The 27,819-nt window shown below is 40.1% G+C and overlaps 1 protein-coding gene and 1 long non-coding RNA gene across 6 annotated transcripts in view; one reads left to right on the top strand and one right to left on the bottom strand.

Moving 5' to 3' along the window:
• GRIP1 (glutamate receptor interacting protein 1) overlaps positions 1 to 27,819 on the top strand; it is a 564,775-nt gene that overhangs the window by 115,228 nt on the left and 421,728 nt on the right. Inside the window, exon 1 of one of the 5 annotated variants that reach the window (XM_065558547.1) lies at positions 9,433 to 9,520. The exons of the other annotated variants lie outside the window; for them this stretch is intronic. The gene's annotated coding sequence lies outside the window, so the exon portion shown is untranslated. Of the gene's footprint in view, positions 1 to 9,432; positions 9,521 to 27,819 lie in introns of those variants that run through there. 5 annotated transcript variants of the gene reach the window in all.
• Positions 4,775 to 27,752, bottom strand: LOC135973783 (uncharacterized). The gene is made up of 3 exons (XR_010590807.1): positions 27,430 to 27,752; positions 26,604 to 26,664; positions 4,775 to 9,635 (listed from the first exon to the last, which is right to left on the bottom strand). It is a non-coding gene; the product is annotated as an uncharacterized LOC135973783 (long non-coding RNA).

Genomic DNA, 27,819 nt, shown 5'->3' with positions numbered 1-27,819 from the left:
GTGGTGTGTTTCTCCTCCTTCTATCCCTCTTTTTGACTCTCTGTGTATCAGATTTGTGTCCCTCATTTGAAAGGTATGCTGAACAGCAATAATTGTATTGTAGATTTAGCTGATATATGTGGGCTCCTGAGATTTTAGTCTGTTTTCCTTGATCTCCTTCCCTCCCACTTGTCAAGATATTATTTCCCTGTTTTTTTCTCCTAAAACAGGGCTGATTCTACTTTCCCGTGTACGTACTAAATTAGATAATCTCTAATGAAATGGCGACATTCAGGAGCAGCCCTAGCCATTTAGCTGGCCACGGCAAATAGGTTTTTGGTGCCCCCTCCTCCCCAGGGACCAAGCCAAATAAATAAAATAAGGTAGTTAATCAGTAGCAAAAGAGCAAACATGGTCAGCTCATCAGAGCGGAGCAAAAAAATAAATAGTTACCACCCTTCTCGCCCACCTCTATAACTGCTGGCAACACTACCCTATAGGAGTTGTAGGGGTGGGATAAAATGTAATTTAATCTGAATGATGATGATGATTCTCCTCTATCTAATTGACATGAAGAGATTGTTTAAACATTCTCCAAAACTCCCATAGTATACGTCGTAAACATATAGAACCATTTGTAGGCCTTTGCAGAAGCTCAAATATACATGGACACTGGTGATACACCTCTACCCCAATATAACGCTGTCCTCGGGAGCCAAAAAATCTTACCGCATTATAGGTGAAACCGCGTTATATCAAACCTGCTTTGATCTGCCGGAGTGTGCAGCCGCCCCTCCCCCTCCCCCCCCAGAGCACTGCTTTACCGCGTTATATCTGAATTCGTGTTATATCGGGTCACGTTATATCGGGGTAGAGGTGTACTACAATTTTCTGCTAAAATGATTAATACCAATACTTTTGTCAAATGAAAAAGGCAGAAACATGAAGTGGCTTCAGAAAAGTCTTTCATCCTTTTAATCTAGCAACAAAATGAGTTGATTTACAGCCAGTGTGTACGTCTACACTGCAAATTTCTTTTGTCACGTAGTTACGTACCTGCATAGTCCCTGTAGCATGGGTGTAAATAGCAGAGTAGTTAGTGAGGCCTAGATTACACATCTGAAGGGTGTGGGTATATACCCAGGTACATATCTTAAACTCTCTCCATTTCCCCAAACGGTGCCTCCCTGTCTACACTGCTACACTGTGTCGTTGCCAGTGGTGTGTAGTGTAGATGTAGCCCTTGTGTAGAGTCAGAGCAAGACTTGTCTTATTAAATTTTATATTTTTTTTAAAACTAAAAGCCACCCCACAATATTAACACTACCTATCTTCTCCCCCTGCTCTCCAAAAACAAACCAGCCAACCGACCAACCAAAAAACTCTGATCACATCATGATAAACTGTTCTTGCTGATCTGAAAAAAATTTACTCAGTACAATCTTGTATTGTAACTACTAAAAAAGTAATGTTATTCCAAGACCATGGTAACAGCTTCATTGGTGTTCATACTTTGTGCTGGATGGGGCTTAATGTTAACATGGGGATTCTGAATCTTTTTTGCTTTATATTAAAAATTGAATTGAAAATGCACCCACAGCCATAGGTGAAATTTTATAAATCAAAATAATCAAGTTGCTGAAGAACTCTTACATTAATTAGTTAACAGTTGTGCTGCTCTTTGAACATCTAAAGAGAAGTACAGTTAAGTATTATTCTTTAGAAGATGCTAATATGTCCCTTTTTGGTGATCCACAGTAAATAAATGCAGTATAGTGATCTCCTTTACAAAATAATCTGAATGTGATATAGAATAGGCTGATTGAAAGACCTGCTATTAGATATTAAAAAGATGAATGAGGATATGAGGAAAGAATTCCAGGCTTACATTAAAGATATAAAAATGAAATCAATGAGAAGTGGGGAAATATCAGATGTGGAAACAGCATTAAATGAGCAATTGGACAGCATTGCTAATCTAGATGGACGAATGTAAAAATTGAAAAAAAGAGAAAACAGGGAATGAAGGAATTGCATATGGATGAATGGTATTCCAGAGGAGACTGAGGAGAGAAATCTGCTGGACACATTGGACGATATTTTCTGATGTATTAAAACTGGGCAATAAAGTTCACATTCATATTGAGAGGGTTCACAGATCCCTTTTTTCCAGGCCCTCAGTAGGCTCAGCTATTCATAGTAAATGTTGGGCTAAAAAGAAATTTAGGTCACCAAAAATAAAGTCATCCATTCATCCAGACCACATTAGTAGCTTTGGACAAATGTACCAAATTCCTTTTGCCAAGGCCCTCTCTCTGAGCTATTTTCATTAATGACCAGGAATTTATCCATAAGAAATAGCAAACTGACTATTCATTGTGGGGTAAGAACTGAAATTACTCAATTTGGATGGCTGTTTTTGGGTCCTGATTTAAAATCAGACCAAGAGGTATGTAATAGAGTAAATACTGTAAAGATCCCATATTTTCAGGTCATAAGTTTTATTGTGAAATCTGGATATGAGGCAGCTCTATCTAGAGCTTTAACCATGTTTGAGGAGTCAACTCAGGAGCAAGATGGAAGAAAAGATTTAATTTCTAAGATGTATACAATTTTGATTGAAAAAAATGTTAAGAAAACAACCCAGATGAAAAGATGGGAGAGGGATTTGGACAAAGAAATTGATCTGGATGAATGGGTCTCTCTATGGGAAAGGCGATACATATCTTCAGTTTGTGCAGCTTATAAAGACAATTTTTATAAATTACTGTATAGATGGCACTTGACTCCAGATAAGATCCATCATATTTTTTCTACTAGGGAAATGCTCTGTTGAAGGGGTTGCGGGGAAGGGGGGGGACATGCTTGTGTGGGCATTGCTGGAGCCCTGGGCATAGCTGACAAGGTGAACCAAAGTAGGTCTGGCCTTGGCAGAATAGTAACACACCAGGTATTAGCTAACTAAGTGCATTCCTGATCTGAGAGGATGGAACAAGAACACCAGAGTTCTAAAATAACTATGTAAACAAATTCCCAAGAGATGGTACAGGAACACACTGACCCCTCGTAAGATAAGGATAACAGGATTATGAATGAAGATGTTTTGTTTGAACTAGCAGGTACAAGAATAAGGGTGGTAACTAACAACATCTAGAGTGTAATACCTAACTTGTTTGTATCAATGTATAAAAGGAGAAGTCATAGGAGGGACTTCTTTGTAATGGCTTAGGGGATAGCATTATGTCATGCTGAGCTGTTATCTTGTTGAGGGCATAGATGTGTTAGTGTACCTGTCTGTGACCATTGAGCCCATGAAGATAATAAGCCCAGTTGAGCACCTTTGCCACCAATCTGAGCCTTTCTTTATGAGTAACATCAAGGCCTAATGAACCAACGCGCAAGCTTCACTGAGAAATGTGCTTAGTATACAGTTAGAAAGTTTACAAAAAATAGAATGTATATTATTTGTGCCAATATGTAGTCAATTTATCAGCAATACCTGTCATGATATTTTGAAATGACAGTAGAACAGGAAAATAGCGTGAAAGAAGAGACCCTGATATAATAAATTAAATATTAAATTGTTCTCAAGGTGCAGAATCAGGACAAGTGTGTAACTTTCCATTTGACTGTAGATTAGAAAAGTAAAAATGAGTTGGAGACTCCATTAAATTAAGAGAAAGTAAAACAAGTGATTGAGGAGCTCTCCTCAATTCACTGGTGAGTTTAAATTAAATATAGATTTACTGACTCTGCTGTTACTAATCTCATTTAATTGTGCTTTAACAAAATCCTAATTACTGGGGTCTATAATAATTTATGTCATGTGTGATACTGTCAAGGTTGGGCATGTTTAAAGGTGTTCAGTGATCCTATAAACTCTCAATGGGCTAAATTCTGTGATCCTTAGACAAAAGTTTCAATTGACTTCAAGAGAATTTTGTATGTTTAAGGATTGCAGAATTTGGCTTTCTCTTAGTGGCTACCATTAGGACTTCATTTCAGGGAGACATGCAATGGAGCGCTTTCTATTGCCATTCCAGCTGGGTGTTGCATTGGACCTTTCTGAGAATGGGTGGTATACTTTTAAGACAGGGACATGGACTAACATGGAGAGAACTGGGTGAGGAAAAATATGCATGACAATATTTATTTGACTGCATGTTTTATCTCATTGACAATCATATTAAAGATACTGGTTATCAGGAGGAATAATGGTAACATTCCTTATAGGCTGATCTATAATCGGTTGTTTTAGTCTGTATGCTCTTTATCCAGATTCCACCGAAATTAGTGAAAAGATTCTCAATTATTTCAATGAGCTTTAGATTATGTCCAATGAGGCATAATTTGTAATATGTATCTGTGCTGATATGACTATTTCTGTTCCATTGGTTAATGGTTTCTAGAATTAAGTATGATCTTTTTTTATACTATTGTACCTCAGGGATCCTGTCACAACCTGGAACCGGGGTACCGGTGTGCCCCCTTAATTCTCCAGCCTGGGTTGTCACTCACAATGCTTTGCTAGTGACAAGCAGCAAACCCCTCCCGCTGCTGTTATCGCTTAGCACCCAGCTAAATTCTGTGAATGTTTCCTGAGCCACTCATGAATCACACAAAGAAAGGCACCAGTAAATCTTCTAAGCCTCCAGCTTTGTACCCCCAAAATATACCATCTTGCCCTGGTCAGAAGCCTGACGAGTGTAAGTTTATTACTCATTTCCCCCCCGCCCCCTTTTGGCGAGGACACACTCGCCTTTGTAAACTGGGCTGAGATTTGTTAAGGACTTCAAGCAAAGCACACGGTTTTAGGCAAAGTATAAAACAGATTTATTTACTACAGAAAGATAGATTTCAAGTAATTAGAAGTGGTAGGCACAAAAGGTCAGATATAGTTACCAAAGAAAATAAAAGGTAAGTACACAGTCTGTATATCTTAAACCTCATTAGACAAGGTAGTATTTGGATCAAGCAGTTTTCTCACCCCACTGGATGTTGCAGGTAGGTTATAGTTCTTAATATGCAGGCTTCCCCTTTAAGCCTGGGACCAGTCTCCTCAGTGCAAGTTTTTGTCTTCCCAGCGTTCTTGTTGCTTCCAGTGTAGGTGGGTGAGGAGAAAGGTCAAAACATGATGCCATTGTCTCCTATTTTATATTCTCAGTCCATGTGCCTGGAAAACACTATCCCAGACATGTCCTAGTGGGCTTTGCGGAGTCAGAGTCAGAGTTGAGCAATCCCCCACTGTGTGATGCTTGCGGAACCCTCCTACAACATTGAAAATCCCTTGTTTACAACTCCCTTCTTGATTAATGGTTAACGCCCTCCTGGGAGTGGATCACCTCCTTTGTTGTCACTGGGGAACTAGTAGTGGGGACTCTCAATCTTCCAATATATTTCAGTAACAAACATACAGCAAAATCTCATAACTTCATGCACACTAACGATATACATATTTTGACAGAACAATGGGTTTCAGCAGATCATGACCTTTCATATAATATCCTACCATGGCATGCTTTCTATGAAATATATCATAATTATATGACAGGTGAATATGGGGGTTCCAGATGTGATGGGTTGTCACCCCCAAGGGTGCAGTCTGGGAACAGTTCCCATCACACAACCCATCACACCAGGGTGCTGCTTTGAGGTACAGAGTGCCACAGCTATTAAGCCACTAGTTATGGTATTTGACAATCTGTTCTGATATCTATTTAACAGAACTAGCCGATCAGTTTGAGTATCTTATCACAGAATTAACTAATTAATTAATTTATATGTAGTCAAAATTTTCTATTTTATATATAAAGTAAAAGCAGAAAGCTGTGACACTTGGATTCCTTAGGAATGTATTCTTCTTCCATTTTAGTGTGTGCTATTCTTGCATCTGCTGACACATGTATCCTTAGGAAAGAACAATGTTAAGGAAATATCTAATTGTGATGTTTCCATGACATGACAAGAAATCAGAACCTATATAGATGATGGGCCTTAAGGTATGACAGTAGTCTTATAGACAAACACTAATATCAAATTTAGCACTGGTGGAAAATGAATGTCTTTATACAGTAAATGGTTATTCCCACTCATAGTAATGTGGGTTGCATGACCTTGTGGGGAAGTTAAAGCAGCAGCAATCCAAATCTGCCTTAGCTGTACTTCAGCATTTTGTCTTGCTTCCTGACCCTGCATGGAGCTAGCCAGACCTAAACAGCTGTATATAAAATACATGTCACTATTCAGTGTGACTTCTGTGGTTTGACAATTCCTCTCCAGTTATATTCTTTGTGAAGGAAAATCTTTGCTAAGGATGTTCTCTTCTGGTTTCCTGGGCTGACCGAATAAATCGCATATCAAATATTGTTTTCTTGCTTACTATCTCTCTTCTAGTATTGCTCACATTCCCTCTAGAGTTTTTTTTCTTTCAGTTTTGAACAAATATTTCTCAAGTTTGTGTAACACATATTGAAGTACTGGTTCTGCTCTGAAAAATGGCTCTTTAATAAAGCCATTGGGAGCTTCCATGTTTGTCTCTCTGAGTGACGTTAGGAAATTTTGTAATTGTATTTTCAGTGATGGTGTGGCGTCAGCAGCGCTGTCAACAGATGTTTTCATCACTTTTGTCATGTCGTACTCAGTGATTTCCATAACAGATCTGCTCAACTTACAAATAAAAAGATGCTGTTTTAGGGCTAGCTGCCATCCCTACACATTCAAAGTGAGATATGAAAGACAAACTGTTTTCCTTCTGGCTTACACATCATCACTGGTAGGCCAAATTTCTCACTCAGTATTACCATTGCTACCATATTGTCAACTTTCCATGAGGTTGTCCTAGTATAACTGGAGACAGAATTTGTCCCAACATTTATATCAGTTCTACAGATGATGTGTGAGCCAAAACAGAATCCAACTAACTCTACTACTTTTTACTCTCATTAAAAGTGGAGCACCACAGTTATTGTAAACGTATTAATTACTTAATCTAATGGATGTGACTGAATACACAGGAAGTAGATCTGTGGAGTAGAGAAGGTGCCATTTATATAGTCATTTTTCAAAGTAAAATGAGATTTAAAATACTTCATAGTGGGAAAAACAAGAAGATCTAGCTTGTCTGGATTTAGCTGAAAAGGGCTGGAAAATTGCCAGGTTCATTTGAAGGCCTTTTATTTGCAAACTGGCTGTTGGCTAGTACTGAAAATTTAAGCCATGAAATCAGCATTGGTGGATATGCAAAATCATTAGCAAAAAAACCCAGATACGATAGTCGCTAGCTCTGAGCATATTTTTTTAAATGGGTATATATGAGGGAGGGAAAGAGGCTGACTTTCAACTATAATTTGATATTCCCCCCACTTCTAGCCCCCCAAAAATCCATCACTGCACGATGTGGCATTTGGCAAAGTTTCTGTAGTTAGTAGTGTGTCTGTTACTTATATGTTTTGCACTTGTGCTCTGCCTTGACTCCAGCTTCTAAAACACAGACGACCACTGGCACTTTTGAGGCTGGTCACAAAATTTCAAATACAATGGTTTCATAATAGAAAGTGTTTTTTATGAAAATTGAAATTTTCCATGAGAAAAGATTGATTATAATGAAATTTTCCATTGGGAAGATGGAAGCAAAATGCTCAGTTTATTAATCCGAAACTAAGCGTTTTGCTTTGAGAAAGTCAAAATGATTTAACTCGGCAGAGTCATTCTGTGAAAAATCTCAGTATTTCAATTTTCATCTCAATTCAGTATAAGACCAACTGCTGAAATATCAGAATTTCCCACAGGGCGGAACTTCCATTTTCCCTTCTGCACTTGTCACTCTACGCAAGCAAATGTGACAATTCCCCCCCAATAAGGTGATGATACAGATCAATGTCAGTCCATTTAACATAATCCATTGTCAAGTTAGGACCCAAGTCTCCAATCCAACAGGCTAAAGAAATGATTATAGAGTCAGCCACCTTATGGCTATTTGTCGAATAAATACACATAGGGTGACCAGATGTCCCGATTTTATAGGGACAGTCCCGATTTTGGGGTCTTTTTCTTATATAGGCTATTACCCCCCACCCCATGTCCCGATTTTTCACACTTGCTATCTGGTCACCCTAAATACACAACTAGAGAAGGGACCAGGGTTTACTCAGGCCTTGTCTGTGTTGCACAGTTTTGTTGACAAAAGTCAGCTTTCATTGACAAAGCAGTGGAGGTGTACACACTGAAATGTTCTTCCTGCCAATGTAACTCCCCTGCTAAGCTGACATAATAAAGCCACCTTGATGAGTGGCATTGAACTATTTGTGGCATAGTTATAGTGACATAGCTTGGTTATGTCACCCTTATTGGCCTCAAGGAGGTGTCCCACAGTGCCCATCCTGACTGTTCTGGTCAGCAGTTTGAACTCAGCTGCCCTGAAGGTACATAGGTATGCACCCCACCCCCATTTAAAGGCCTGGGAATTTTTGAAATTCCTCTTCCTGTTTGCTCGATGGCATGCACTGTTCATACAGCGTCTTCCCAGTTGACCATGCAAACTTTCTGCAGCAGATGCTCTCTTGCATGGAGCACACCAGAGCTGTAGGATCTGCTGAGTCTATGGGGAGAGGAGGCTGTGCAGTTGCAGCTTTGTACCAGCCGTAGGAATTTTGATACCTATTATCTGATTGCTGGTGGCATGCAGGAGAAGGGGCCTGAAAGGGATATGCACCCACGTTGTGCTAAAATCAAGAAGCTGAGGAAGGTGTACCAGAAGGCAAGGGAGGCCAACTATCACTCTGGTGTCAAGTATCAGGGGGTAGCCGTGTTAGTCTGTATCTACAAAAACAACAAGGAGTCTGGTGGCACCTTAAAGACTAACAGATTTATTTGGGCATAAGCTTTCATGGGTAAAAACCTCACTTCTTCAGATGCACTCTGGTGTTGTGCCAAAGACATGCTGCTTCTATAAGGAGCTGCATGCCATCCTTGGTGGTGACCCCACCTGCACCGCCAAGAGCCCCATGGACACTTCTGGGAGACTGGAGGCAGCGGCCAGTGGATTCAACACCGATGAGGAAGTGGTGGATGAGGAGGTGGAGCTAGAGGACGAAATGGAGCACATGGCAGAGTTGTCCAGTGGTGCGGCAAGTCAGAACCTCTTTTTCGCTCTGGAGGGGTCTAGCCAGTTCCAGCACTCTTGTGCTGGTGCGCAGGATACAGGAAAGGGGAGCTCAGGTAAGTGCTCATTTTGCTTTCATACTGCACAGTGAGAGCAGATTGAGCTCTTATGTACTTTGTTATATGGTAGAGGCCGGATAAGGAACAGAAATTAACAGAGCCTGTCCAACTACGCAGTGGGGCCATGGCAGAAAAGTTTGTTAATGTTCACCAGGATGTCCCAGGAAACCTCCCTAGTGATCTCTAGGAAACATTCCTGTAGATATTCTGCAATCCTCTGTTGAAGGTTCCTTGGGAGAGCTACCTTGTTTCTCCCTCCACTGTAGGAAACTTTGCTGCATCACCCGGCAGTTATTTCTGCAGGGACCAGAATGGCACCCAGGTGAGCAGTTAATAGTGTGTAAAGTTACAACCTTTTTATTGTCCAACTCCGTGTCATTTCTCTAGTATTTGAAGGATTGATCTTGGTAATCTGTCAGACCATAAGTCTCCCGTTCCTGTATAAATGCATAAAAACAGATTTTAAAAAGAGAGAGAAATCAAATCTCTATGGTTCGTTATTAATTTTTTTGATCGCCTAAACAATACAATATCTTTAAAAGTGGACAAAAGTAAATAATCCCTTTAAATGTTGTGAACATTTTTGAAATTCTCCAATGGTCGTAATTAGTGTTGCAAATGTCCTGTCTGGTATATTTCAAGTGTTTAGATAAATATTGATTAAAATGAATATTCTGCTTGCTACTTATAATTAGAAATTACTGTTTACTTTTCTGTATAGCTCCAATGCAGTGAAAGTATGTGATAAGAAACTCAAATGCCTTCTTAGTATGCACTGTGTTATAACTGGCAAATAACAGGTGATAGACTTTTCCCATAGTCTTCCTGTTTGTTAGTGATATTTATGGAGGTGGGAAAGCTTTAGGTTTTCCAGACAAAACTCTTTTTCAGCCATGATCAGCAGGCTGTTCATCAAGAGTGAACATCATGCCTACCTGCACAAAGTTTGAATGAACAGATTTTATTCAGGAAACCTGTTGGGTTAGGTTGGGATGAAAGTCTGTCCTAACTCATCAGCATGCCACAAGGCTGTAGCACAGCTCCTTCACAGCAGCTTTGACCTATCCCCTTCTAGTCCTAGCCTGTAGATTAGAATAGTAGCCAGTGCATCACTATGCTCTCTGCAGTGGGGGTTTTGGGCCACTGGATCAGTGACAAAGCAGCTCAGTGGTTAATTTCCTGTGAAGATGTCACTCTGGAGATTAAGCCTGAAAAATAGTAACGTTCTGGTGTATAAGCAATCACCCCCGTATTCAAGTATCTGTTTTTCAGTGTTTCTTTGGAAAATGACCCTTTTGACATGGAATTGTTTTGCCTAAATAATATTGTAGAAAGATCAGATGGATTTGGGCCTTAAAATATGAGAGTTTCCAATCAAAATGTTCACTAAGTATTTTGGTGAAGGAAAAACTGCCTTGGTTAACTGAAACAGGACTGTATGGATTAAGTCGTGGGATTAGAAAACCCCCGTGAGTAACCGATTTTTATTTTAGTTTTTATTTTTTTCTCTTTTTGCAATTTTGTCAAGATTCTATACTTAGGCAAAGTACAGTATTGCATCAAAGAAAATACCAGACTCTTTTGTCAATTTCCACCCCCAGCTGAAAGATCCCCAGGACTCCAATCTTTGACTAGCCTCTCGGGTCAAACAGATCAAAATAACTATTGAATTCAAGAGCTTGGGAGACAGAATGAATTGTTTCTTTAAAAAAAATCCCTTAATGTGTCAGGAACTCCTACCAAGCAATTTTAGATTATTCACCAAAATATCTCTTTAGACATTTTTAGAATAAATGTAAATTGTTACTTTTTCAAAACATCGTAACTAGGGTCTGATTTTTACCAAACTTCCTAGACAAACCTTACCCTTGGATGAGTTGTGACATATAACATTTCAGGGAGAGCTGTTTCTTTTGGGGAAATTTGAATTCTGAGGCCTATAATAGATGGAAAGATTCCATAAATCCTTGCTAAACTTATCCTGTTCTTCTTCATTATTTTCTGTTTCCGATTTCATTGAGCAAATGAAACACCCTATATTCTCTTTTGAGTATTACTAATTTTCAGATTATTTTGACACTGGGGTTTAATCTACTGTTGATTCATAAGGGATTTGTGTAAGTAGCTTCAATTAATGCTAATGTGAATTACACATGTAAAGCGTATGCGTTCGGTTCAGAAAACAGATGCCAAGGCTTAAGGAACCAAGATTCACCATTAAAATTTTTTCAGCAAAACTGCTTGCCTTTCCTCATTTTCCTGGGTTAACACAAACATTAGCCTCTGTGACTCTTTCAGAACTTTCAGATTCTCTGTAAAGAGAACGTTAATTTGTAAGTGACTTCAATAACGTAACTGCATATATTTCATGGTTGGCAGGCTTAATGTGGCCCAGGAGAATTTCACCCTCCTGTTGCTTTTTCTGCACACGTTCAATTTGTAGCAAATAAAATATCACAGCAAATAGATAATTGAACTTAAGCATCTTTTGTCACGTTGGAAAAGTTCTTCCTCGTGCCCATTGCTCAGGCTGTGTAGCTTAGAGAACTCCCATCATCATCTTCCTTGCAAACTAGAGAGTCATGAATTGTGACCTCACATACACTGTGCATGTGAGGTTACGCTAGTAGGGGTGGAATGGCACACTCTTCAAAATGGCATCCCCTGTCTGTGATACTAGACAAAACCAAGTCTGATTTTGTCTTAGTACTGGACTGGGAAAAAACATTTTAAAACAGGACAGTCGGACTTAAAACCAGACAAGTGGCTTGTCTACCCTGAAGGAGTAAGTCTTGTTAGTAGCCTGGCCTGAGTGGGTTTTTTTTAAACAGCGGGCTGGCAGGGAGCCAACACCTCCAACGGGGGGCAGAGAAAGCCCGATAAACCCTGTCATGCTCACCTAATCATATAATTCCAGGATCTGGGACGTTAAAAAAAAATATATTATGAGACTAATGATAAAATTGCAAGAGTTCGCAATATCTGAAATACTAAAAAACAAAAAACCATTGCAAACCCAGCAGTAGCCTCCTTGAAATGTTATATCTACGCAGAACATTTCAGTTCCTATAAACATACAAAGGATCTTAAGACCAGTTTTTAATGCATAATGCAATGTATTGGTACATTCTCAGTCTAATGTAAAGTATTGTTAATTCCTAGGAAATCGGGGTTTGGGGAGCCCAAATGCTCCTCAAAATGACAATGTACATGTGATTTATATTTTGTATTTTAAGTTATTACTGTAACATACTGAATTACAGCAATAAGAACCTTACTTGAATCAAATACACAATATACACCACTCTTCTTTAGAGAAAAGAAATGCAAAACATTTCCAGAATTTTTTTCATTTTGGCAGCATGGCAGTAGAATTTAATATATGATTAGTGCATCTTAGCATGCTTCTGCTTCCTGCAGGGGACTATGCTCTCTTGCTAACTACAGGGGGCTCTTCAGTTGCTTGCAAAACCATAATGGGTCATTATAGATCATTCTAAGAGGTGACTGCTTTACCTTTGCATCTGTGGTGATGCTAGGTTTGAGAGAACTGCCTCAAGTCTTTTGCTTCTCACAATAGTGGACCTCAGCAGCTTCAATGTGTGCTCATGTGAGCAAGTGGTATCTAGTGGCTATTTGCTGTGTTAACATCTCTTGTTGGCTAATTATGGGAGCGTTCTTGATATCAAACTCTGGAGAGGTAACTCCTATGTTCTCCTAGCTAAAGAGACCCCTTTTTTTTTTTCCATTTAGAAGGAAAGTGAGTTTAGAGTTTAACAGGAAGAATGAAATTGTTGGAGGAAAGGGCAAGGGAACCTTGAGAGCCTGCAAGGATCCTTTGGTAACAGGAATATCAGTAGCATGAATATCAGTAAATAATTCAGGTTCTACTCCCTGTTTACTCTATCACTAGTTTTGATGAACATGAAAAGCAGTTATATTGCACAGTATTACCTCTAAGATGTAACAATCAATCATATTTCAGTGAGGTCTTCCAACTTCCTAATGGTGCTTACCCCATTTGTTTCATCTCCATTTTCTCTAAAAGATATTTTAAAAAATCAGGATGTGTTTATGAGAGAATTTGTAAGCAAGAGAAAGCTGCATGAAAACTGGCAGCTTTCTTGCCGTCTGTGGCATAATTTGTTGTTAATGAGGGAATGTAGCAAAATGTGCATATTAATATTTTATTGAAGAAGGCTCATGTAAACTCCAGCTGTGACCAAAACAATCAGTTTTGCTTTGGGAAATAGAAGCAGTGGTGCCCATGGCTTCATTTAATTTCTGTGGTCAGCAGCCACCTTATGCTAGCATACATGGAGCTTTTTGTATATTTGCAGAATTGAATATGTAGTGCTCAGTCTTATTCTCATGGAAAACATCAGTGGCAACATTACTGTAAGGCAGCCTGTATGTTAAGTATTTTGAAAACCTACATAAGAGGGTTTTTTTGTTTTATATTTTGGGTTGGAAGTTTTGTCATCTGTACAACAAATGTACAGCAGATGGCACTGTGTTGTAACCGTATGATGGAGTTTTTGGTCGAAAATGTGTTCATTCTGAGTTCACATAACATGTATACTGAATTTATATCTACTTACAGAACATGACCTTATACTGTCTCAATACAAGGTTTGAAAGGTCTAATTCTTGAGGCAGACTTATGTATCTGTGTAGTATAATATATTAAAAAACAAATACAAGTATATTTTGTCCTCATTGTCCCTCCTTCATATCTAATGATTTAGACGTCATAGAAAGTACACTTAGAAAATGTGTGGACAATACCAAGCTGGGAGGGGTTGCAAGTCCTTTTGAGGATAAGATTAAAATTCAAAATGATCTGGAGAAATGATCTGATGTAAATAGGATGAAATACAGTAAAGACAAATGCAAAGTACTCCACTTAGGAAAGAACAATCAGTTGCACACATACAAAATGGGAAATGACTGCCTAGGAAGGAGTACTACAGAAAGGGATCTGGGGGTTCTAGTGGATTACAAACTAAATATGAGTCAACAGTGTAACATTGCTGCAAAAAAAGCAAATATCATTCTGGGTTATATCAGCAGGAATGTTGTAAGTAAGATACGAGAAGTAATTCTTTCACTTTACTCCACGCTGATAAGGCCTCAACTGGAATACTGTGTCCAGTTCTGGGTGCCACATTTCAGGAAAGATGTGGACAAATTAGAGAAAGTCCAGAGGAGAGCAACAAAGATTAAAAGTCTAGAAAACATGGCCTATGAGGGAAGATTGAAAAAGTGGGTTTGTTTAGTTTGGAGAAAAGACTGACAGGGAATATAAGAGTTTTCAAGTACATAAAGAGTTGTTTCTAGGGTTGCCAACTTTCTAATTGCACAAAACAGAACACCCTTGCCCCGCCCCTGCCCCCACTCATGCCAGCCCCCTCCCTCCCTCCCTTTCACTGGGCTGGGGCAGGGGTTTGGGGTGTGGGAGGGGGTGAGGGCTCCAGCTGGGGGTGCATGTTCCAGGGTGGGGCCAGAAATGAGGGGTTTAGGATGCGAGAGGGGGCTCCGGGCTGGGGCAGGGGTGTGGGGTGGAGGAGGGGGTCTCAGGGCTGGGGTAGGGGTTTGGGTTGCGGGTGGGGATGTGGGGTGCAGGCTCTGGGAGGGAGTTTGGGTGCAGGAGGAGGTGCGGGATCTGGGAGGGAGTAAAGGTATGGGAGGAGGTTCCGAAATGGGGCAGAGGGTTTGGGGTGTGGGCTCCAGCTGGGCGGCGCTTACCTCAGGTGGCTCCTGGTTGGCAGTGTAGTGGGGCTAAAGCAGGCTCCCTACTTGCCCTGGCTTTGCGCTGCTCTTGGAAGTGGGCGGTAGGTCCGGCCCCTAGGCAGAGGGACCAGAGGTCTCTGTGCGCTGCCCACACCTGCAAGGTGCCACCCTGCAGCTCCCATTCACTGCTGTTCCTTGCCAATGGGAGCTGCAGAGCCGGCACTGGGAGCAGGGGCAGCATGAGGAGCTTCCCTGATCGCCCCTGCGCATTGGGGCTGGACATACCAGCTGCTTCTGGGGAGCTGTGCAGAGCCAGGGAAGGCAGGGAGCCTACCTTAGCCCCGCTGTGCCGCCAACTGGACTTTTAACGGCCCGGTCAGCAGTGCTGACTGGAGCTGCCAGAGTCCCTTTTTGACCAGGCATTTCAGTCAAAAACTAGACGCCTGGCAACCCTAGTTGTTACAAGGAGGAGGATGAAAAAATCTTCTCATTAACCTCTGAGGATAGGACAAGAAGCAATGGACTTAAACGGCAGCAAGGGCAGTTTAGGTTGGACACAGGAAAAACTTCCCAACTGTCAGGGTAGTGAAACACTGGAACAGGTTGCCTGGGGAGGTTGTAGAATCTCTGTCATTGGAGGTTTTTAAGAACAGGTTAGACAAACACCTGTCAGGAATGATCTAGTTATTAGTTTGTTCTGCCTTGAGTGCAGGAGACTGGACTAGATGACAATTGAGGTCCCTTCCAGTCCTACACTTCTATGATTCTATGTGGTGTAAATATTGGGAAGCGAGTAACTCCTTTTATAAATTTGATAGTACTATCCCAGCTTCAGAATGTATTTATTTTACTGTCTATTGGGAGCATTGTACTTATCCCGGTTTAGGTGTATTGTGTTGTTTCTTTTTAAAAAAAACCCAACATACATCATCTGTATTTTGATTTCTGAAACTCATTAGTTGTTTTAGTGAAAGAAGACCTGTTGAAGTGTTTAAGAGAATTTCTACATGAACTAGTTCAACTAGATGGTGAGGTAGGGAGCAGGTATGGCTTGTTCAATTTTAAATGGTTAATAGCTTTGCATTAGCATGTAATTTATCTTTTAATGGCCTGTAATTGGAGATATTTCAGATATTCTTTTACTGTTAGTAGCAAAAACATTCATTAGCAGCATTTTATCTCTTGTTGTTGTTGTCACTATTGTGGTTGGCAAATTCCTGTGTTACTTTTCACTGCCCTGAAACCAAAACCAAAAACATTTCACCATATGTGTTATCTCAATACTGATAGTACATTCCAATTATGAATCATAACCCCATTTATAAATCATTATCCCAAATGTGAAAGCAGTGTGTCCTCTTCCCACACCATGTCTAAACTGTATTGATGCTTGTCAGGGTTAGAATTACAATAATAAATGGTTTTGCATTTTTAAGTAAATAATGTCCTGTCTTTCTGATGGAAATTTTTTTTTCTTAAATTAGGTAAATTATTTAGTACTGTTTTTAGATGAACTCCAGTTGCTTCTCTTTTGGCTTAGATTCTTGGTGGTGGCCAAGGAAGACTCGGGAATATGTGCAACGGTGGGTTTAAGTCGTGCTGCAGGGAGCAGGAGGAGTGATAAGCTCCACTGATGTAGCTCTTTATCACTGGAGAAGCCTCCTACAATGTGGTCAACTGCTACTTACCACATTAGCAGGCATGAGGGTAGCTGTGTGCCAGCAGCTCAGCACAAAGCTGCCCCCATGTAAGGGGGAATTTGACCCTTTAGAGCGCAACATCTAATCGCTGTATAGTAAGACTGCAGTAACTGTCTAAATCATTATCTTACCAAGTGGAAATCAGGTCATAAACTGCTTATAGGGTTTTTGCGGGATAATTATTTAGATTAACTATCGTGATTAAATGTTATTTGCTGATTTTTTAAAAATGCACCCCTTAGAGGGTCTCTGGGTGCACATACACATTAACGTAATTCAAGATGAGGTAAATCAAACAAAACCTAAAGAGACTGAGGCTATGTCTACACTAGAGACCTTACCGCAGCACAACTGTACCGATGCAGCTGCATTGCTATAAGGTTTCCCATGTAGCTGCTCTATGCCGATAGGAGAGAGCTCTCCCTTCAACATAATAAAATCACCCCCAATGAGTGGTGCTAGCTATGTCGGCAGGAGAGCGTCTCCCTCCTACATAGCGCTGTCCACACTGGTGCTTCTGTCAGTGTAACTTATGTTGGTGATGGAATGTATGTTTTTCAGACCCTTGACCAGCAAAAGTGCTGGTGTTGATATAGACTGAATCTCCACAAAGAGAAATAAGTAGAGATTCACCACCTAAAGGTCAAGACATGGGCTGTGTCAGATCAATATGAGAAATTAATGCCAGAGTCTTCTACTTGAAAATACTTTGTTCCACCTCCTGGACATTCAGATCGAGGGACTGTTGTGATGATGTGGAGAGGAGAGGCAGCTTCTCATGTAGTTTGGACCCAAACCATGGAGAACTTTAATCACATATCAGTAACTTGAATAACATCCAGAAATGCATAGAAAGCAGTGAAGACTTTAAAGTGGTATAATGTCTGCTGCTATTGCTTTTGAGCAAGCACCACCATATTGTGCATCAGCTGTAGCTTCCAAATAACCTTCAATGCAAGAACCATGTGTTGTGTGTTTGACCTCCAGATAGTAGTAGTAGTAGGTCATTGCTGCTGCTGCTGACAATATTGTTGTAATTCTCTTCTATGGCTATGCCTGTGACTCTGAAGTCTGAACCCTGATTCACAGAGTCAGCCTCACTGAGGGCATGGGAAGTCCATATCCGTGATGTATGACAATGCAGCTCTGTGGCGTCTTTCCTGTGCAGCCTGGAAACAATTTCTTCAATCCCACTTGAACCTGTTGCATGCTAATCTTATCAGAGACTGCCAGTGAGTCCTGTTCTGAACCATTTGCTCGAGTTCTTTGAGATTGATGCTAGCTCACTGGAGACTGCTCTTCAAGTTATCTTTGAAGTGCTAATACGGATGACCCTTTTTTCTTTTGCATGACTCAGCTCTCATCCCTTTTGGGAGGCAGTGATCTTCCATTCTGATGACATGTCCGGTCCATCTAAGTCAGCGGTTCTCAAACTTCATTGCATGCGATCCCCTTCTGACAACAAAAATTACTACACGACACCAGGAGGGGGGACCAAAGCCTGAGCCTGCCCAAACCCCACTGACCCAGGCAGGGGGGCCAAAGCCGAAGTCTGAGCCCCACTGTCCCAAGCGGGAGGCTGTAATCTGAAGGTGCCCAGGGCTGAAGCCGAAGCCTGAGTCCCATCGCTCAGGGGTCCTAGACTTATGTTAGTACCCTCTACCAAAAAGAGCAAGTTAGGGATAGCATCAGGAGATGATGTCTTGAGCCAAGGCCTAACAGCTTCTCATTTGAGGGAAACTGGTTTCTTGCCTCTGCTTAGGGAGGCACTAGTGATCTAATTCAACTGTGTCTCCAGCAGTTCCTTACTGGATTTTACCAGTCTCTATAAGGGGTCTAGGCCCAATTTGCTAGTACAAACCCCAACACATTCAAGAACTTACCCAGTGATTTCAATTTCACTTACTATGTCTACTCTGTGAGGGGGGAGGGTCTCCGAACCTGGGTTCCAGCCCAAGCCCAAACATCTACATGGCAGTTTTTAGCCCTGCAGCTCAGCCTTATGAGTGAGTTTTTAATCGCAGAGTAGACTACCCTGTGAATCAGCTGATCTGGGCTCTGAGACTTGGTGCTGGGTATTTTATCGCAGTATAGACCTACCCAGAGATTGTCATTTGTCCACTTCAGATACTGATCTGCCCCGGGTGGAAACAGCCAATCCAGCTCGAATAGGATCAAATTTCCCTATTCCCAGAATTGAATGTGCAAGGGTCATGCGGGTGTAGCCAAACAGGCGCTGTCACCTTATCTCTGACAAAGGGAGTCTGATGTGCTGGGTTATAAAGTTAAACATATTTGCTACCGGTAGTGGTAATGCTTCAGATAACATTCGGATGGGAATTTAAATGAAATTTACAAAAACACAAAGCTTTTTATGTTTTTCAATATCTTTATTTACCATTTATGAGAAGAATTATTAATTTCAAAGGATGATAATTTGAACTTCTTGAGCTCTTAAGTATGTGTGAGGTTCCACTGCCGCATTGCCATGTCATTATCAGAAGTAGTGCTTTGGGGTGGGAAAGCTTCCAGGAATGTGAAAAAAGCAAATAACTGCTCACAGTCAATAATTAGATGGGGTGCCAATAGGAAAATACTTGCCTCATCTTGTGGAGGCTTCTGAATGCTGCTAAACTGATTGAACTAGACCATAATTTCAGTACAGTTGATGGCCTGTTTCATTGATTGAAATTAATTGTATACATGATATAAATCATGAAGCACTTGTGAGGATTCTCCATTATGAAATGACAGTCATATAGAAAGGCAACTTCTTATGTGCAAATCTATTACTAAATTAACTAACTGACCCCGAGAAGGGACAGTAAAGTGCTTTATTGGATTCCTGTTCATTTGATTGATTATTGGAGATCTTTTAAATACATTGCTGTGAGATCTGGTGCTTGCAGATTTGTCAGAGAGAGAGAGAGAGAGAGAGAGAGTTAAATAACATTTTGCTAGCTCAGCACACTTTTATACACACTGTTCCTTGCAATAAATGAAGGTAGTCTTTGTTAGGAATGGTCCTGATACTTTAGACACATACATGCTGATAACACTAATGATATTCAATATTATAACAGTAAAACTGTTTTACTTGCATTATAAATTGAATCATATAATGTTTTTTGGCATTAGCAGAAATGCATAGGAAAATTAGTGTAGATTTTAAAACATTGCAGGTTTCAGAATTATAGAAATCAAGTGATTTCTATATTTAGTTTTACTGAAAAAATATACTACTCTTTGGATACTTTTCTGAAAGAGTAAAAGCTGTTCTGAAGTAATTCTGAAGGATTAAAAGGTTTAAAATAAAAAGCATTGTTATTTTTGAAGAAATATTTGTCCCAACTTTTTATTTTATCTTAGACTTTTTAAAAAACTGTATTAGAGAAGTGTTTAGAGCATATTTGTTTTTTATGATGAAATTTTAATTGGCACGGCTTTTTCGTTTCAGTCTAGAATAAGACCTTAAACCTGTACCACTTAAGCCAATGGGAGTATTGCAACTGACTTCAATAGCGCAGGCTTCTGCCTGTAGAGAGTTTCTAGTTGTACATTCTCTCTTATCATTGTTCAGATTCTGAAGGATGGGCTTAGGGGTGTTTTTCTCTGCCTCTAATGGTAGTTATTCTGATACAAACATACTTTTGAAAAGCACTACTTTGGTGTTTGGAATGCACTAGATGACACTGAATTGCATGTATATAAATGATATGTCATAAGGGAAAAGTTTTCCAGGATTGCCTACAAGGCATTTATTCCCCATTTTTACAAATTACTGTTCAGGTGTTGTCTCTTTTTACTGGACTCTCTCTGAGTTTGAGAGTTAGAACCTTTTAAAAATAGTAACTTCATGTGTCCCCACATTAAATATTTGGCATTATATACTTTTATAACAAAAGCAGCAGTGGCCAGATCATTTCCCCCTTTGATCTGAACATGGACGGATCCTCCATATATGGATCTCCTCCATGAAGAAGGGGAGTTCTGCCACCTCCAGGCCAACATGCCCTCTCCTCTTTCTGTATCCTTTGGAGAGCTCTCTGTGTGGTCTGAGCTTGAGTTGGGGCCAGGCTTTGGCCAAGACATAGGAGATGCACATTGTCTCCACTCTGACTCTTCGGAAGATACACAAAAAAGTAAATACAGCTGTAGCTCTATTAACTTTTTCTCTATATCTCTCCACATACCTCCCCAGGGTACCCAGGAATTACTGCACCTGGGTGGGGTGGTTTGAAAGCCCCTGGTAGTCTAGATTCAAAGACCAGCCAAGACCATTGTGATCATCTAGTCTGACTTCCTGTATAACACAGTCTATAGAACTTCCCTAAAATAGGTCCTACAGCGCATCTTTTAGAAAAACATTCCATCTTGATTTTAATATGTGACAGCGATGGAGAATCCACCACACCCCTTGGTAAATTGTTTGAATGGTTAATTACTCTCACCATTATGCCTTATTTCCAGTCTGAATTTGTCTAGCTTCATCTTCCAGCCATTGGATTGTGTTATACTTTTCTCTGCTAGATTGAACAGCCTGTTATTAAATATTTGTTCCCCTTGTAGGTACTTATAGACTGTAATCAAGTCACCCCTAAATGTTTTCTTTGATAGACTCAAGGAGCTCAAGCTATTTAATTTATCACTATAAGGCATGTGTTCTAATCCTTTAATCATTCGTCTCTGGAGCCATGATACAAAGGAGTGGGGAGAGAGCTTCCGGGGGTACAGGACCATGAGTGGGTGGGGCTGGCCTACTGTGGATCACATAGACCTCTTTGATGTTTGTGGGAGTTTTCTCTGAAACAAACTGAGGTAATCTCCAGGAAGAAATCTTTTTAGAGTCTTCCTCGTGAAAAGCCCCCCCTATTCCATTTATCATGAGAGAGCGAGAGAGTACTCTGGGACACTGTTAATAATATTATTTAATTTCTCAATAAGTAAGAATAGGGTCCTCTGTTCACACAGAGCTACAGACATTGCTATATTTTTAACTTGCTGCTCAGATGAAATTATTTCTGGTAAAAGTTTAATATAGGTAAGTTGTTCATACCTTTCTGATTTGGAGTTTTTATGATTGTACATGTTATACTTCTGTTTTGTGGAAATATTATGTTACTGGTGATACTTTAGTTATAGTTCACCTGAAAACAGAGGCATACTTTTTGTGGGGGGTGGGGAGGTATTTACACTTTGGGCTCAAGTGTCTTATCATTGTTCTGAACCCAAAGATGGATGTTTCTGGGAAGTTTGATAAAACTCTGTTTGGCTGTTTTTTTCAGTGATCCCATATCTCAATATTCTATAATAAAGTGGTTTTCCATGCTTTAAAGCATTTTTCAGACACTCTTAAAAATGTCCTACTTCTAAATGACTTAGTTCTCAGTGAGGACATGTGTCTGTTACTTGTAAATCAGATGTCTTCAAACATGACAAACTTCTGGTAAACCATGTTTTGAAAAGCTTGCACTGTGCACATGCAATACAATATCCTGGGTCTAACATGGCTAATCACTGCTACACAAATAAAATACTTGATCTTCTATTGAAGTTTTAACAAAGAACTAAGGCTTGGTCTACACTAAACCCCCAAATCGAACTAAGGTACGCAACTTCAGCTACGTGAATAACGTAGCTGAAGTCGACGTACCTTAGTTCGAACTTACCGCCGTCCAGACCCGGCAGGCAGGCTCCCCCGTCGACTCCGCGTACTCCTCGCGGCGAGCAGGATTACCGGAGTCGACGGGGAGCACTTCTGAGTTCGATTTATCGCGTCCAGACTACACGCGATAAATCGAACCCAGAAGTTCGATTGCCTGCCGCCGAACCAGTGCGGTAAGTATAGACAAGCCCTAAGATTTTGCTGAGCCCTTATAGTATGTCAGCTCTTTAGATAGAAGTCATACAGAAATTTAAAAAAAAATTGTTTTCAACATATTGGCTCATAAGATTATAACTCTTACAGCCGGGCACGGTGATCTGTCACACCTATATTTCTCCTGTGAATTGATGAATATGATGATATGCCTTCCCTGGGCAATGCATAATTTTATAATCCAAATGAGATAGCTGCGTTAACCATGAGGCCATCTGTCCTTGTGGATGCTGAAAATTCTGCAGCCTCCTCAGGGGTGTGTGCTACATCCTCAGGGTAAACCATTTCCCCAAGAGATAATGCGTGAAGTATCTCATAAAAGTCAGTATAGCTAGCAGTTTATTTTGCGTGTTTGTGTGTGGGGGGTATATGCTGTACTTCTCTGGACAGATAAAAAGTTTGATATAAACATATATCTTTTATTTGCCTTGTATCACTTGGTACAAGTAGGACCTGCCATCCACCTCTTACTGTTTGGCTTCAAATAAGCTAACACAGGAAAAATGACCACACAGGACTTTAGCTTTACAAAAGCTTCTTGACAAGTTTGTACGACACAAACATGGTTCCACTATCCACGACCTGGGTGGAAGAGTTTTTAGATTTTGAAGAGAGTCTGAATAACACGCATGTTTAAAATCCCAGGAAACTCCTTGTGTCTGTCGCCCTAAGGGTTATTGCAAAAAAGTTCTGCCTATATATTAAATGGGCAAGCTGCTGCTCCCTCTGCACTGATTGTGGGTCAGATGCTGAATGTAAGTAAATTAGTTTAATATGTTGGTTGGGTCTCTGTAATTGAATAAATTCTCCCAGTCTGGCTAACTGTTCCTCAGTGCTTCTGCAGAACATAAGATCATCCAAGTAGAGCAGTTTGTCTGCTGAAGTTTGTGGTAACAGCTAAATCAGTGAGAAGTTGAAACTAGGGCTGTCAAGCGTTTAAAACAATTAATCACGCGATTAATTACACAGTTAAACAATAATAGACGTTTTTGGAAGTTTTCTACATTTTCAAATATATTGATTTCAATTACAACACAGACTACAAAGTGTACACTGCTCACTTTATATTTATTTTTGATTACAAGTATTTGCACTCTAAAAAAACAAGAAATAGTATTTTTCAATTCACCTAATACAAGTACTGTGCAATCTTTTTATCATGAAAGTTGAACTTACAAATGTAGAATTGTGTGTGTGTGTGTGTGTGTGTGTGTGTGTGTGTGTGTGTGTGTGTGTGTGAAAAACGGCATTCAAAAATAAAACAATGTAAAACTTTAGAGCATACAAGTCAACTCAGTCCTACTTCTTATTCAGCCAATGGTTCAGACAAACACGTTTGTTTACATTTGCAGGAGATAATGCTGCTCGCTTCTTGTTTAGTGTCACCTGAAAGTGAGAACAGGTGTTCTCATTGCACTGTTGTAGCCTAGCCAGCGTTGCAAGGTATTTATGTGCCAGATGTGCCAAAGATTCATATGTCCCTTCATGCTTCATTCACCATTCCAGAGGACATGCGTCCATGCTGATGACAGGTTCTGCTCAATGACAATCCAAAGCAGCGTGGACTGCTACATGTTCATTTTCATTATCTGAGTCAGATGCCACCAGCAGTAGGTTGATTTTCTTTTTTGGTGGTTCGGGTTCTGTAGTTTCCGCATTGGAATGTTGCTCTTTTAAGACTTCTGAAAGCATGCTCTGTGGGGTTCCATGCGGAGCAGATAAAGCACACGACCACTGTGGTTGCAGGCTGAATCCGAATTCTGTTTATTGCAAGCTTTCTTTTATAGTTTTTCTCTACGTTACATAACACAATTAGGCTATAATAACACATCTACGGATTGGACAAGAAGGAGAATCATGTGTTTATCACATGTATAGCCCCACACCGATTGGTTCAACCGTTCCTTACATAAGGCCATGATTTGTTTACCTCATCTTATATAATCCTAGACCACCAGGGGGCCTTACATAAGGCCATGATCATCTTATATAATCCTAGACCACCAGGGGGCCTGACATAAGGCCATGATTTATTACCTTGCAAGTGTCCCATCGTGACCCTTACCTCCTCATGGAACTTTCCATTAGGTTGGTGTAGGGATGATACATCCCCACAATGCTCCACATCTCGTCCCTCTCAGATTTTGGAAGGCACTTCAGATTCTTAAACCTTGGGTTGAGTGCTATAGCTATCTTTTTAGAAATCTCACATTGGTACTTTCTTTGCATTTTGTGACATCTGCAGTGAAAGTGCTCTTAAAATGAACAACATGTGCGAGTCGTCATCTGAGACTGCTATAACATGAAATATATGGCAGAATGCGGGTGAAACAGAGCAGGGGACATACAATTCTCCCCAAGGAGTTCAGTCACTAATTTAATTAACGCATTATTTTTTCAACGAGTGTCAGCAGCATGGAAGCATGTCCTCCGGCATGGTGGCCGAAGCATGAAGGGGCATACGAATGTTTAGCATATCTGGCATGTAAATACCTTCCAATGCCGGCTACACAAGTGTCCTGCAAATGCCTGTTCTCACTTTCTGGTGACATTGTAAATAAGAATAGGGCAGCATTATCTCCTGTAAATGTAAACAAACTTGTTTGTCTTAGCGATTTGCTGAACAAGAGGTAGGACTGAGTGGACTTGTAGGCTCTGAAGTCTGACATTGTTTTGTTTTTGAGTGCAGTTATATAACAAAAAAAATCTCTATTTGTAAACTGCACTTTCATGACAAAGTGATTGCACTACAGTACTTGTATGAGGTGAATTGAAAAATACTATTCCTTTTCTTTATCATTTTACAGTGCAAATATTTGTAATAAAAAATAATATACACTTTGATTTCAATGACAACACAGAATAAATATATATGAAAATGTAGAAAAACATCCAAAATATTTAATAAATTTTAATTGGTATTCTATTGTTTAACAATAGATTAAAATTGCGATTAATCGCAATTAATTTTTTTAAATTACGATTAATTTTTTTTAGTTCATTGTGTGAGTTAACTGTGATTAATCAACAGCCCTAGTTGAAACATTCCTGGGTTATTAAAGAGGCCAAAAGGAATTAATGTAGTTAAATTTGAATAGACTGCCATGGTGGTGAAAAGCACTTACCTAAGCCTGTAGCACCTTGAACAGTGGTTATTTTGTATGTATTTGACAAATACCTTCCTTCCCTTCAAACAATAAATATTACCCAATAAACAAAAAGGCCTTTAAAAATGTTTAACATCTGAAGAAGAAATGAGATGAGTACACAGTTTTACATTTCATTAACTGATAGGTTATGAAAGTTAGAAAACAGGACATTCTAAAATTGAGTCTTTATCTCACACCTTTGCATTGCTTGTTTTCCACTACAGAGAAAGTGTCTGATGTATCTTACAAATAGAAGTTTGGGATCTATTAATTACTAATATCACTAGTTTGAAGGTCAGAAGAAGGGGTTCAGGAAAGATTTCTGTCAGGATGTGGTCACCATTGTGTAGATGTCTAAATACTAAGATGGGTGAACTAGAGTGCCTGCCATTAAATGAGGCTATTGATATAATAGGCATCATGTAAAATTGGAGGATTGAGGCTAATCAGTGGGACGCAGGAATATGAGGGTACAAAATATTTAGGAGTGACAGAGTAGACTGCGCTGGTGGTGGAGTGGAACGCTATGTGAGAAAAAGCAGAGTCAAATAAAGTAAAAATCTTAAATGAATCAAATTGTACTATAGAGTTTCTATTTCTATGGATAGAAATTCTATGTTTGAACAATAAGAGTATAGCAGTAGGAATATACTGACTGTGATGGTGATTGTGAAATGCTCAGGGAGATTAGAGAGGCTGCAAAGGCAGAAAACGTAATAATAATGGGGATTTCGACTATCCTCATGTTGATTGGATATTTGTCACTTCAGGATGGTATGCAAAGATGAAATTTCTAGATGTCATAAATGAGTTCCTCTTGGAAACCACAAGGGAGAGAGGCAGTTCTTGATTTAGAGCTACTTAGAACACAGGATCTGGTCTAAGAGGTGAATATAGCTGAAATGCTTGGTAATAGCGACCATAATATAATTAAATTTGACATACCTTGTAGGAGGGAAAATGCCAAAGAAACCCACCACAGTGGCCTTTAACTTCAAAAGGGGAACTACACAATAATGAGGAAAGAAAGAAAAAAGAAAAAGTCACAAGAGTAAAATGCCTGCAAATTATTTGGAAACACCATATTAGAGGTTCAAACTAAATGTATATCTCAAATAATAATAATAATAATAAAAAAAAGTAAGAGAACCAAAAGTGCCACCATAGCTAAACAGAAGAACAAAAGAGGTGGCCAGAGGCAAAAAGGCATCCTTTAAAAATTGGAAGTGAAATTTTAGTGAGGAAGATAGAAAGCAGCATAAACTCTAGATGGTCAGGTCTAAAAGTTATAATAAATTTGAAGAGCAACCAGGGGTGAAAGTAACTTAAAGGACTTACTGGTACTCCAGAGTCCTGCGCAGGGGGCGGGGCCTCAACTGGAAGAGGCGTGGCCTCTACCAGAAGAGGTGGGGCCTTTAAATCCCGGGGCTTTTAAATCAAGATTTAAATATAGCTGGGGCTTTTAAATCAGGATTTAAAGGGCTCGGGGATCCGGCTGAAGCTAGGAGCCCCGGGCCCTTTAAATCATCCCCGGAGCTACCAGTTGCAGAGGCAGCTGGGAGCCCTGGGGTTTGGGCAGGGGTGAAAGTAATTTACATTTCTTACCCATATGGTCCAATTGCAAGCAAGCAACCCATCTCTCCTACGTACTTCGTGGATCCCTCCCATTGCATGACATAGATCTAGAAAATAAAGCTGCTACTACTATTAAAAATACTGTCTGTAATAAAAACTTTAATATTGGAATAAACCTGAAAAAGTGAAAACTCACTGTCACATTTTTCTCCATGTCTTCCCTCCTCCTCCTCCAGCCAGGCTGCCGACGCTAGGCCGTGCTTTCCCCCTGCCTGGCACTCAGCAGCGGCTGCAGGGACTCCCCTCTAGCTTGCAGCAGGGAGCAGGGAGACTGGCTGAGGGAGGGAGAAGCCTGCTTCCTGCATAAGAACAGTTTAAACTCAGCTGTTCCCTGAGCGGTTCAGCCCCCGGGGTTAGGAGCTGTTTCTGGCATCCTTGTTAATTTCACTCACAGTTGTTGCCAGGGGAAGGGTGTGTGTGACCATGGCAGAGGCAGTTCTTTTCTGCCCCCGGGATGAGGGGATCTCCAAAACTAATATACGCAACAAATACAAGCATTTAGCTGCACAGCTTAAATCCAGAGCTA

Source organism: Chrysemys picta, chromosome 1, assembly GCF_011386835.1.
Source record: "Chrysemys picta bellii isolate R12L10 chromosome 1, ASM1138683v2, whole genome shotgun sequence".
In the NCBI taxonomy this organism is placed as follows: domain Eukaryota; kingdom Metazoa; phylum Chordata; order Testudines; family Emydidae; genus Chrysemys; species Chrysemys picta.
Note: the sequence above shows the minus strand (reverse complement) of the source record. Positions and strands in the feature narration are given on the sequence as shown.